We start from the raw sequence: 13,418 nt of genomic DNA, 5'->3' as shown, positions 1-13,418 counted from the left end.
TTGAATACAATCAGCAAGCCAGCCCTAACAACCAACCAACCAACCTCAAAGTACATTCATCCCCTACAGGCTTCAGCAAATTTGTTTTCCGTTTCCATCTCTCATATTGCTTCTCTAGCCATCACACAAACCAGACCCAGCATTGGAGGCAAAACAACTAAGGGTATGTCTACTCTGCAACAACAACAAAAATCGATGGTTAAGTGAGTCTTAGAGGCTGGATCTGGAGCCTGGGCTCTGAAACTCAGTGAGAGGGGAGGCAGGGTTTCACACAGCCATTCCAAACAGGGAAACCAGTTACTGTGGTTTGACATGGAGGACTGCTACTTCCCTTCTGCCAGGGAGTTTTACAGTGCTTTCTCACCTGACAGTATGCAGGCTGGCTAGAGATTTTCTCCTTCCTTCCTCCCACCCCAGTTCCCTTTCTTTTATTCAGTAACATTTTTTAATCTGATTGCTGTCTGCAGGGGCTGACCCAAAGCCCACTGAAGACAATGGAAGTCTTCCTGTTGACTTCACTGGCTTGTGGATCAGCTACTGTACCTGGGACTGAGACTGTGTGGAGGAAAATTTAAAAATACCATTTAAAAAATAAGGCCCCTTTCCCAAAGGAGTTATATCATGGGTGGACAAACTATGGCCTGGGTGCCACATCTGGCCCTTCAGATGTTTTAATCCAGCTCTTGAACTCCCGCTGGGGAGTGGGGTCGGGGCTTGTCCCACTCCACATGCGCCATGGCTCCACTCTGGCTCCTACACGTAGGGACAGCCAGTGGACTCTGCATGTTGCCCCCACCCCAAGTGCCACCCCTGCAGCTCCCATTGGCCAGGAACCACAACCAATGGGAGCCGCAGGGGCAATGCCTGTGGACCGGGCAGCATGTAGAGCTGCCTGGACGCGCTTCCGCATAGGAGCCAGAGGGGGGACATGCCGCTGCTTCTAGGAGCTGCTTGAGGTAAGCACTGCCTGGAGCCTGCACTCCTGACCCCCTCCTGTATCCAAATCCCAGCCCTGATCCCCCTCCTGCCCTCTGAACCCCTCAGTCCCAGCACAGAGCACCCTTCTGCATCCCAACCCCTCATCCCTACCCAAGATCCCACACTCCCAGATGGAGCCCCCACCCTCCCCACACATCCCAATCCACTGCCCCAGCCCAGAGCCCCCTCCTGCATTCTGAACTCCTCATTTCTGGCTGCAATCCAGCACCTACACCCCCAGCTAGAGCCATCACCCCAACCCCCAATTTTGTGAGCATTCATGGCCCACCATACAATTTCCATACCCAGATGTGGCCCTCAGGCCAAAAAGTTTGCCCACTTCTGGGTTATATTGTTAATGGGTAGTGCTAGGGCTCAGATCTATTGCAAAGATTATCAAAAGGGATGTAAGTGAGTGAAGGGGTGATACTGCAAGGAGCTCGGCACCCTCCTCTGCCACTGAAGACAATGGAAGTGAAGGGTGCTCAGTGAATTGTAGGATGACCCTGAGGTTCTCAACTATCATTGAAAATTGATGGGAGTTGGGTACCTAATTTCCGCAGAGTCGAGATCCTTTGAAAATCCCAGGCTATAGTTATAGCTCTTTACACACACACAATCCTGGCTGTACACTGTGAGTTAATTTAGGGACAATGCATGCTCCTTACCTAAGCATAGGGACCTGCAGTTGAACCCAGCCCAGCTCATTGCCTGCAGTTGATTCAGCCAATGAATGTGGACACCTGGTTGGCTGAAGACTCCTATAGGCACATTCTTAAATCCTGCAGCAGGCCTGGGTCCCTTGCTACTTAATAGCATTCCATGCCTGCAGTTATGTTTCTGGTCCCACTACCTGTTCTCCTCTCCTGATCTCCTATCCCTTGCACCCAGTTTTTGATTCCTGCTCCTGCACTGGCTGATACACTGGTTCTGATCCATGGTTCCTGATTCCTGGCCTCTGACTCTAGCTTGCTCCCTGGACTTGGTAACTGAAGTTTGGTCGCTGATCCCTAGGCCTGGTCACTCTTGTTCCAACTATTAGGCTGACTTCCCATCCTGACTATTAGGCAAGGCCATGCGTAGCCTGGTCCATAACATTTAAGAGAGCTAAAGCCATGTGCTTTTTGCCCATATATCCTGTATATAGCTTCTATTTCAGAAGTTCTCAAATGTTTTTCTTCATAGCGTGAACCACTTTTTAAGCAAGCTTTCTATGGACCCTCCCATTATGCAATCATAACTTCCCTGTAGTCACCTTTTAAAACAGAATTCACACTGTGCATTGTACTCAAGAACCTGAACGTAACAAAGAGGGGGGACACATGAAACTACAAAACAAAACAGCATTTCACACCCAATAAAATCATTTAAAAACTCATAAGGCATTTCATACTTCCATGTACTCTACCAACATTAACTAATTAAGCCACAATTCCTGCCTGAGATAGATCTGCATTGTAATTTGAGTCTTTCAGCTAAGTTAACAGACTCACTATCAAAGATCAGATCAAAATTTGTGTGTGTACTCAACTGTCTGTACACCAGACAGAGATCATCCATGAAAGTCATCTGTATGAAAAATACACTGCAAAACATATTTACACAACATAGGACAGACTACACTTATGCAGTCATGAACATCTGATGCAATATGCAGCCTGCACAAGTGTTCATCTAAATTGGTTTCATAGTAAGGTGTCTCATCCCCTGAAATACACATTAAAAAAACCACAGCACTGATGGTTCAAAAGAAAGCATACAGTGACTGGGATCCCAAAGTCCTATAAAAATAAATATTGCCTGAGATAAAAGTTGTCATATAAGTCAATAAAGGCCCATTATGACAATAGAATTTAGTTTCAGTAGAAAAAAAATGGGAAAAAATTACCACATGAATATTCTAAACATCTAAAAAATGTGTATGACACAGTTGTATTATTGGAGAAACAGAATCAGTCACAGGGGGAAATATTGGAGAGAAATAAGAGGGAAAATTGTATTCAACATAAAAAAAGACAAAATTTAGAGAGACGGTCAGTCAGCCTGGGGTGGTCCTAGGCAAATCAAGATTGCCATGGCCGCAGATCATTTTATTCAATTGTTCTTAAAAAATGTGGTTCCCTACAATATAATTTTGCATCTACCCTTACTATTAAGTAAAAACTTCATAATGTACTTTGTCTCCCTTTCACTTTCTTCACTAGAAGTTATTTCTTCTCCTATTATGCCTCATCTTTTGCCGCTGTTTTCTTCCCCCAGCCTATTTTCTCCTTGTCAAGGTTCCTCCCCCACTCTGAACTCTAGGGTACAGATGTGGGAACCTGCATGAAAAACCTCCTAAGCTTATCTTTACCAGCTTAGGTCAAAACTTCCCCAAGGTACAAAATATTACACCCGTTATCCTTGGACTGGCCGCTACCACCACCAAACTAATACTGGTTACTGGGGAAGAGCTGTTTGGACGCGTCCTTCCCCCCAAAATACTTCCCAAAACCTTGCACCCCACTTCCTGGACAAGGTTTGGTAAAAAGCCTCACCAATTTGCCTAGGTGACTACAGACCCAGACCCTTGGATCTTAAGAACAATGAACAATCCTCCCAACACTTGCACCCCCCCTTTCCTGGGAAATGTTGGATAAAAAGCCTCACCAATTTGCATAGGTGACCACAGACCCAAACCCTTGGATCTGAGAACAATGAAAAAGCATTCAGTGTTTTACAAGAAGACTTTTAATAAAAAATAGAAGTAAATAGAAATAAAGAAATCCCCCCTGTAAAATCAGGATGGTAGATATCTTACAGGGTAATTAGATTCAAAAACATAGAGAACCCCTCTAGGCAAAACCTTAAGTTACAAAAAAGATACACAGACAGAAATAGTTATTCTATTCAGCACAATTCTTTTCTCAGCCATTTAAGGAAATCATAATCTACCACATACCTAGCTAGATTACTTACTAAAAGTTCTAAGACTCCATTCCTGTTCTGTCCCCGGCCAAGACGACTACAGACAGACACAGACCCTTTGTTTCTCTCCCTCCTCCCAGCTTTTGAAAGTATCTTGTCTCCTCATTGGTCATTTTGGTCAGGTGCCAGCAAGGTTACCTTTAGCTTCTTAACCCTTTACAGGTGAGAGGAGCTTTCCCCTGGCCAGGAGGGATTTCAAAGGGGTTTACCCTTCCCTTTATATTTATGACACTCCTCATGATCCTTTTTCTACAGTGTTGAATTGTTGCATCTTTCCTTCCTTTCTGCTTTCTTTTCCTATCTCGTGTTCTCTCTCTTTCCTCCTTCTTAATCCTTCTCCCCTTTTCCTCGAGTACACCCTTCCTTTCTTTTGTGTTCCCCATTAAGAGTCTTTGTCCCTTTTCCTTCTTCATTTTTACACACTCTTGCTTGCCCCCTTCACAAAAAATTCTCACACCTCATCCCAGAGGCCTCCCACCCTATTGCAAGTACAATCCAGTGCAAATATATACCAGACTTGTTACACAAGCTCTGTCTTAAAAACCTCACACGCTTTTTCCATCTTGATGCTTACATGGCTCTCATAACCATAGTATCTGAGCACATGATCATCATTAATGGATTTTATCCTCAACACCTTTGTGAAGTAGGGAAGTATTTTAGAGATGGGAAACTAATGATAGAGGGTGGACTAAGTAACTTACCCAAAGTCACACAGACAGTTTACAACTAAGTCAGGAATTGAAGCTAGCTGTCATGAATCCTAGTTCAAACCCCTTGTAATGGGGTTCTTTCACCACTGCAGTACTGCCTACTGGCTGCCTTGGGAATTAACTCTGGACCCTCTTCTGGAGGTGTCTCACCTGCCATCACCTCTGCTTCAGGACTTGCATTGCCCCAAGGACCATGGCATCCTCTTCAGGACACAGCCTTACGGCTGTGTCCCACTCTGTTCTCCTCCTTTCCACAGGAACTGCAGTCCATTGTCCAGCCACTTCCTTCAGTGGCAACCGCAGCCAATTATTTGGCCAGTTCCTCAGTGGCAAGGGGAGGAGGAACCCAGGCCCACCCACTGCTCTGGGTCCCAACCCAGGGACCCTGTAAGTGGTAACCACTTGCTGCATCCCCTCCAACTCCTCAGTTAATTTCCCTGGGTCACCTCCTTGCGGCCCCCTCAGCACCTTCTTTGCCTTTTCCTCAAGGCTTCAACCTACGAGTCTTAGCAGTTAGCCATGAGTTTGCTCTAGCTTCCCCAGTCCCTGCTGGCAGCACTGCTCTGTCCAGGTGCTAGCACTCCTTCCTCCTGCTAGGAGCTTGATTTTCCCTCCTCAAGCTCCAGGCAGCTACTAAAGCTGCTCTGCCCAGCTGCTCTTCTTATATGAGCCTGCTGGGGGCTGATTGGCTGCTCCTCTCAGCCCTTCTGTGATTGGTTGACTCTTGCACAGCCTCCCTAGGGCTCTATTAACCACTTAGAACCCAGTGTGGGGCAGGTGCCCCATCACACCCCTATGTGCTAGGGTACCCTTCCCAGGCAATCTGTCTTTCCTTTTTACTCTTGCTGGCCCCCCCTTCAACACATACATGCAACCTCCTCTCCCTCACTGTTTTCTCCTTTACCTATTGTCCCCCGCACCCTCCTCCCCCCAGAATCATGGAATCATAGAAATGTAGGACTGGATGGGACCTTGATGGTTCATCTAGTCCAGTCTTCTGCACTGAGGCAAACTAAGTATTAGCTAGACCATCCCTGACAGGTGTTTAACCTGTTCTGAAAAACCTCCAATGATGGAGATTCCACAACCTATTCAGGGAATTTGTTTCAGTTATCAACTACCCTGACAGTTAGGAAATTTTCCTAATGTCTAACCTAAATCTCCCTTGCCTCAATTTAAGCCCATTACTACTTGCCCTGTCCTTAGTGGTTAAGGAGAACAATTTATTACCCTCCTCTTTATAAAAGATTTAAACACTTATGTCCCCCCTCAGTTTTCTCATCTCCAGATTAATCAAACCAAGTTTTTTCAATCTTTTCTCGTAGGTCATGTTTTCTCAAGCTTTCATCATTTTTGTTGCTCTCCTCCAGACTTTTTCCAATTTGTCCACATCTTTCCCAAAGTGTGGCACCCAGTACTGGACACAATACTGCAGTTGAGACCTTATTACTGCTGAGTACAGCGGAAGAATTACTTCTCGTGTCTTGCTTACAACACTCCTGCTAATACAGCCCAGAATGAAGTTTGCTTTTTTTATTTTTTATTTTTGCAGCAGCAACAACAAAAAAGGATTATGTTGGTGACTCATTTACGCCTGATCTACAATAGAAAATTAAGTTGGTTTAACCACATTGGTAAGTGGTGTGAAAAATCCACAACCCTGAGCTGTGTAGTTAAGTCGAGCTAAGTCCCTGTGTAGACAGCACTAGGTCAACAAAAGAATTCTTCCATTGACCTAGCTACTGCCTCTTGAGGAGTTAGAATGCCTGTGCTGATGAGAGAATCCCTCCCACCTACATAGGTAGTGTCTACATTGAAGTGTTGCAATGGCACAGCTGTGTTGCTGTAGCATTTCAAGTGTAGACATGCCCTTAATTTGTCCACTATAAGTGCCAGATCCTTTTCTGCAGTACTCCTTCCTCAGTAGTCATTTCCCATATTGTATTTGTGCAACTGATTATTCCTTCCTAAATCTAGTACTTTGCATTTGTCCTTATTGAATTTCATCCTATTTATTTCAGATAATGTCTCCTGTTTGTCAAGATCATGTTGAATGCTAATCCTGTCCTCCAAAGTGCTTGCAACCCCTCCCAGCTTGATATCATCCCCAGACTTTATAGTGTACTCTGTATACTATTATTCAAATCATTTATGGAGATATTTTAATGGAACCAGACCTGGGATAGATTCCTGTGGGTCCCCACGCAATCTGCCTTTCCATCTCGACTGTGAACCATTGATAACTAGTCTGAGTTTTCCAGCCAGTTGTGCACCCACCTTATAGTACGTTTGTCTGTCAGTGAAAGCAGTGGACGTAGTGTTCCTTGACTTTAGCAAAGCTTTTGACACTGTCTCCCACAGTATTCTTGTCAGCAAGTTAAAGTAGTATGGGCTTGATGAATGCACTATAAGTTGGGTAGAAAATTGGCTAGATTGTCGGGCTCAACGGGTAGTGATCAATGGCTCCATGTCTAGTTGGCAGTCAGTATCAAGCAGAGTGCCCCAAGGGTCGGTCCTGGGGCCGGTTTTGTTCAATATCTTCATTAATGATCTGGAGGATGGTGTGGATTGCACCCTCAGCAAGTTTGCAGACGACACTAAACTGGGAGGAGTGGTAGATACGCTGGAGGGTAGGGATAGGATACAGAGGGACCTAGACAAATTGCAGGATTGGGCCAATAGAAATCTGATGAGGTTCAACAAGGACTGGTGCAGAGTCCTCCACTTAGGACGGAAGAATACAATGCACCGCTACAGACTAGGGACCGAATGGCTAGGCAGAAGTTCTTCAGAAAAGGTCCTAGGGGTTACAGTGAACGAGAAGCTGGATATGAGTCAACAGTGTGCCCTTGTAGCCAAGAAGGCCAATGGCATTTTGGGATGTATAAGTAGGGGCATTGACAGCAGATCGAGGGATGTGATCGTTCCCCACTATTCGACATTGGTGAGGCCTCATCTGGAGTACTGTGTCCAGTTTTGGGCCCCACACTACAAGAAGAATGTGGAAAAATTGGAGATAGTCCAGCGGAGGGCAACAAAAATGATTTGGGGACTGGAACACATGACTTACGAGGAGATGCTGAGGGAACTGGGGTTGTTTAGTCTGCGGAAGAGAAGAATGAGGGAGGATTTGATAGCTGATTTCAACTACCTGAAAGGGGGTTCCAAAGAGGATGGATCTAGACTATTCTCAGTGGTAGCGGATGACAGGACAAGGAGTAATGGTCTCAAGTTGCAGTGGGGGAGATTTAGGTTGGATATTAAGAAAAACTTTTTCACTAGGAGGGTGGTGAAACACTGGAATGCATTACCTAGGGAGGTGGTGGAATCTCCTTCCTTAGAAGTTTTTAAGGTCAGGCTTGACAAAGCCCTGGCTGGGATGATTTAATTGGGGATCGGTCCTGCTTTGATCAGGGGGTTGGACTAAATGACCTCCTGAGGTCCCTTCCAACCCTGATTCTATGATTCCCCACTCTGAACTCTAAGGTACAGATGTGGGGACCCGCATGAAAAACCTCCCCAAGGTACAAACTTTGTCTTGGCCTTAAACAGTATGCTGCCACCACCAAGCGTTTTAAACAAAGAACAGGGAAAGAGACCACTTGGAGACGTCTTTCCCCAAAATATCCCCCCAAGACTTACCCCCCCCTTTTCTGGGGAAATCTTGATAATAATCCTCACCAATTTGTACAAGTGAACACAGACCCAAACCCTTGGATCTTAAGAAGAATGAAAAAAATCAGGTTCTTAAAAAGAATTTTAATTAAAGAAAAGGTAACAGAATCACCTCTGTAAAATCAGGATGGAAAATACTTTACAGGGTATTCAGATTCAAAACACAGAGGATCCCCCTCTGGGCAAAACCTTAAAGTTACAGAAAACAGGAATAAACCTCCCTCTTAACACAGGGAAAATTCACATAAAACAAAAGATAAACTAATCCGCCTTGTCTGGCTTACCTATACTGGTTGCAATATTGGAGACTTGGATTAGGATGGGTTGGAGAATGTGGATTTCTGTCTGGCCTCTCTCAGTCCCAAGAGAGAACCACCACATAAACAAAGAGCACAACAAAAGCCTTTTCCCACTGCCCAAGATTTGAAAGTATCTTGTTCCCTTATTGGTCCTTTGGGTCAGGTGCCAGCCAGGTTAGCTGACCTTCTTAACCCTTTACAGGTAACAGAATGTTGCCTCTGGCCAGGAGGATTTTGTAACACTGTATACCGAAAGGTGGTTACCCTTCCCTTTATATTTATGACAGTCTAGGTTATATTTCCCTAGTTTGCTTATGAAAAGGTCTTGTGAGACAGTATCAAAAGCCTTATTGAAGTGAAGATATATCACATCTACCGCTTTCCCTCTATCCACAAGGCTGATTATCCATCAAAGAAGGATATTTGATTAATTTGACATGACTTGTTATGGATAGATCCAAGTTGACTATTACTTGTCACCTTATCTCCTAGGTGCCTATAAACTGATTGCTTGATTATTTGCTCCATTATCTTTCTAGGTCCTGAATTTAAGCTGACTGGTCTATAATTCCCTGAGTTGTCTTTATTCCCCTTTTCATAGATAGGTAGCCTATTTGCCCTTCTACAGTCCTCTGAGATCTCTCTCATCCTCCACAAATTCTCAAAAATAATCACTAATGGCTCAGATCTTTTCAGCCATTTCCTTAAGTATTCCTGGACGTATTTCAACAGTCCCTGGTGACTTAAAACACCTAACCCATCTAAGTAATTCTCAACTTGTTCTTTCCCTATGTTAGTTTGTGTTCTCTTTACCCTCCACCCCCATGCACACTTTCTGGACAGGTCTACATTATAAACTTGCATTGGTGCAGCGGCAATGATACAGGTGTGCCACTGTAGCACTTCTGGTGAGGAGCGCTCTCCCAGCATCTTAATAACTCCACCTCCCCAAGATGCGGTAGATATGTCGACGGGAGAAGCCCTCCTGCTGATGTAGCACTGTCCACACTGTGGGTTAGGGCAGAATAACTACTTGGCTCAAAGGTGTGGATTTTTCACATTGCTGAGCGATGCAGTTATTCCAAAGTAAGTGTAGACCTGGCCTCTGCCTCATGTTATCACTCTCTTTTGCCTCCCCTTTTCTCCAGGCACTCTTGATCTCCAACACCTCTTTCCCCCCCCCATCTTGTGTCCCCCTCCACACACTGTTCCCCTTATTCTTTCACACCTTCCTAGACTCCCTCTCATTTCCTCCTTCCCTTCCTTCCCCCTCACACCCCACCACCTGGTGCTTCCTCCTTCTCCAAGTGCCACTTCCATGTCAGAGACAGAAGCCTATTGTGAAGCCGGAGGAGGAAGCATAGGCAGAATCTATGTTTTGTTCTTGCCCTGCCTGGTGCAGAACCCCAAGAGCTGGGTAGCATCTGAGAGAGCTAAGACAGAGAGAGACAGAGACTGGTTTGCCCTAGGAGAATATGAAATAGACAGGAGCAACTGCAGGAGGAGATGTTTTTTATGGAACCTTTAACCCTGAAACAAAGAGCAGGCTGAGTTGAGGACACATCACCAGGGGGAAAAAAAAGTTTGTGGAGGTGGGATGATATGTAGCACCTTTGAGAGATATCATTATATAATTAAAGGCTGAAGCATATAGCATGCTCACATGGGGCTAGAGTTACGGCTGTATGCGCAAAAGAGTCAGATGTTCCTGACTCTTGAACAGAGCTAGTCAAAAACTTGGAGTTTCTATTTCACAGAACATTCTGATATTTCAAAAAATGTATTTTCATTCCAAATCACTCAAAATTTCCTGTGAAATGGAATTCTGATGTTTTCTTCCCTTTTGGAAATGTGGGTGGGAAATTTTGTCAAAGTTGAAAATAAATTGTTTTTGTCAGATGGAAACCTGTTTTGATGAATTTTTTCTTAGGAGCTCTACTTTGGAGTGCACAGTACTTAATGTTTTTAATGTAGTTTGTGTGTGTGAATTATATACATATATAGAGATATAACATTTTGTACTTTTGTTCAACATGCTGTTTCTAATTGATTATATAATCTCTTGATAGGGTGTGTATACACACACACACACACCAATTACAAACAGCAAATACAAAATGTTATAGCTTTTTTTTCCATGAAACACTTCCGCTTATTCAATTTATTCAGATGCTGGCATGCGCTCAGAAGCTGAATAATTTGCCTGCATACCAAACAAGAACTAAAAGTCCAAGAGAGTGATTAAGAAGATCTCCAAATGTTTATTACATACTATTACTACCTCAGCAATGAAGCCTGATTGATTGGATACAAACATGTAATCATAATTTTTCAAAAAAAAAAAAAGTACAGCTCAAAACTACTTGAAAAGTTGGCGCTGTGCTAGAGCACTGACTGACCGCATGGTGTGGTTCTGCCTAGCAACATTGCCTAGCAATAGTAGGCTCTCACAGAAGAGCCTATACATCAGATTGGAGTTGTTCACTGAGTGTCTGTTAGGAAAATGGTAATTATGGAAATTATAAAAATGGAGGGACCCATGTCTGCTACAATTAGGAAAATGGCCCTTTCCCACTTACATTTCACTTCTGTAATGCTGTTAGTTGTGGGCTTCAGTTCGATGTTCAGATACAATGAGCCATGTAAGAAGATAAATAATATGAGAGTATTTGCTTTTCCTTTTCCCAGATTTTTTGTTTGTTTTTCTGTTTTCTGGTGTTTTGGACTGTAGATGAGTACTGCATTTCATTTCAAATTATAGTAAGTAAGGTGATTATGACATTTCATTTTAAAAATTGAAATGAAACAGGAACATTTTGATTCTTCCCGCAGATACAATAAATTTGGAAACAAAAAGTTGTATTTGAAAAGTAATTTTTTTATTATGTTTAAGTGAAACGTTATCAACTGACCCACAACATTTCACAAGAAGCTTCAAAATTTTGGATTTTCACTCAGAAAAAAAAATGTTACAATTTCCCACGGAATAGAAATTCCAGTTCCCAACCAGCTCTATGCACAGACAAAGGGTATATCTACTCTGCAATTGGGAACAAGCCTCCAAGCCCACAGACACACCACTGGAGCTTGGGCTAGCAGTCTAAAACTAGCTGTGTAGATGTTGCTTTGGTGTTGTGGCTTGGTTTGCAGCTTGGGCTCCCAAGCCCGTTCCACTCCAAGACTTCAGAGCCAGAGCTGAAACATCTACCCAGCTGCTTTTAGAGCACTAGCATCAGTCTCACTTGCACAAGTGTGCAGACACAAGCTGGGAGGCTCACTCCCAGATGCAATGTAGACATGCCCAAATAAGACAGTCCTTGCCCCATGGTGGTGACAGTCCAACATTAGACAGGGTGAAACGGATGCAGTACTGCCAATCCCAAATATTCAAAGATAATGAGTCAGCCCTCCCTCCCCCCAAAACAGTGAGATTTTTAGAAAACAAATTTTGGGATTCTTAATTTGCATTCTGGTTTCAAGCCTTTAGGTTACATGCAGGGCCTGTCTACACAGGGCATTTATATCAAAACAGAGTCACTTTTATTCTGGAGTAGTAGTGTCCACATGGGGAATTATACTGGCATAGCTACAATATAATTTTTTTCCTGTTTACACAAGCCCTACGTTCACATTTCCAAGCTTTTCTCTGCAACGAGGGCTAGAAAGTTGCTTTCTTAAAAATAAAGAAAGCTAAGATTCTCTTGTAATAACATGAGTCTAGGCTCTGGGATTTAAAGTAAAACATCAGATAGAAAATAGAAAGAATTAGGAATACTGCAGATGGAGAAGGGAGAGAAACAAGCACAGTGGAGGTAGGTGGGAGGATGAGGTAACAAAACTGTGTTTAGCAGAAAAACAGAAGTCTCAGCTCATCACTTGTCTAACATTTGCCAGACAGCAGTGATGTGTAGGTATCATGACAAAAGTAATTAGCTAATCTTCTAAATGACAGCTAATTAAGTCAACAAACTACAGTGGAATTTGGTTTTAGTAATCACCACTTATAGTGGTAAGAGGATTCTATGGATGAAAAATTACTTTCCAAAAGCCATTTTCTACTGTGACAGATGGTTTTCCGCTTACCTATACTGTTCACTGGGCATTTGGATGTAAGAAAGTAATTCCTTTGATGTTTTCAAAGGTAGTAAAAATGTTACATGTGTCTGAGTGGCATTTATGCGCAGGAAAAAGAATGTTATAGTTTACAGGACAGCCACTTACAACCTGACTGACTTGCTAATATCTATGCAGTGTTGTTTAACCATGTCGGTCCCAGGCTATTAGAGAGACAAGGTGGGGGAGGTAATATCTTTATTGGCCCAACTTCTGTTGGGGAGAGAGACAAGCTTCCGAGCTTACACAGAGCTCTTCTTCTTTGCAACAGGAGAGACCCAAGTCTGTTATAATTAGAAAAATGCCCCTTTCCCAAGCTTGTCTCTCACCAACAGGAGTTGGTCCAATTACCTCACCCACCTTGTCTCTCTCATACACAGTGGCACACGTAAAATCCAAGTCTTACTGGTGCGGGGGAGCCACCAGTTAAGGGAGGGCATGTGACCTCCCCACGTGACCCTCCAAGTGACTCCTCACTGCCCTGCCCCCAGCGCAGGGCCCCCATGCTCTTCCTGTCCCCTTCCCACATCCATCCCATGTTATCTTGGGTGGAGTAGATGGGCCTCGGTCCTCCTTCTGCTGCCCTGGAGACAGGGCTTGGGGGATGAGGCCAGGTGGCATGGTGCGGAGGGGGACAGTCCAGCTGCTGGAGGAGCTGACAGCATTCTGCTCC

The sequence above is a fragment of the Lepidochelys kempii genome, chromosome 1 (genome assembly GCF_965140285.1).
Source record: "Lepidochelys kempii isolate rLepKem1 chromosome 1, rLepKem1.hap1, whole genome shotgun sequence".
Taxonomy (NCBI): Eukaryota; Metazoa; Chordata; order Testudines; family Cheloniidae; genus Lepidochelys; species Lepidochelys kempii.
This window is presented reverse-complemented; position numbering follows the sequence as displayed.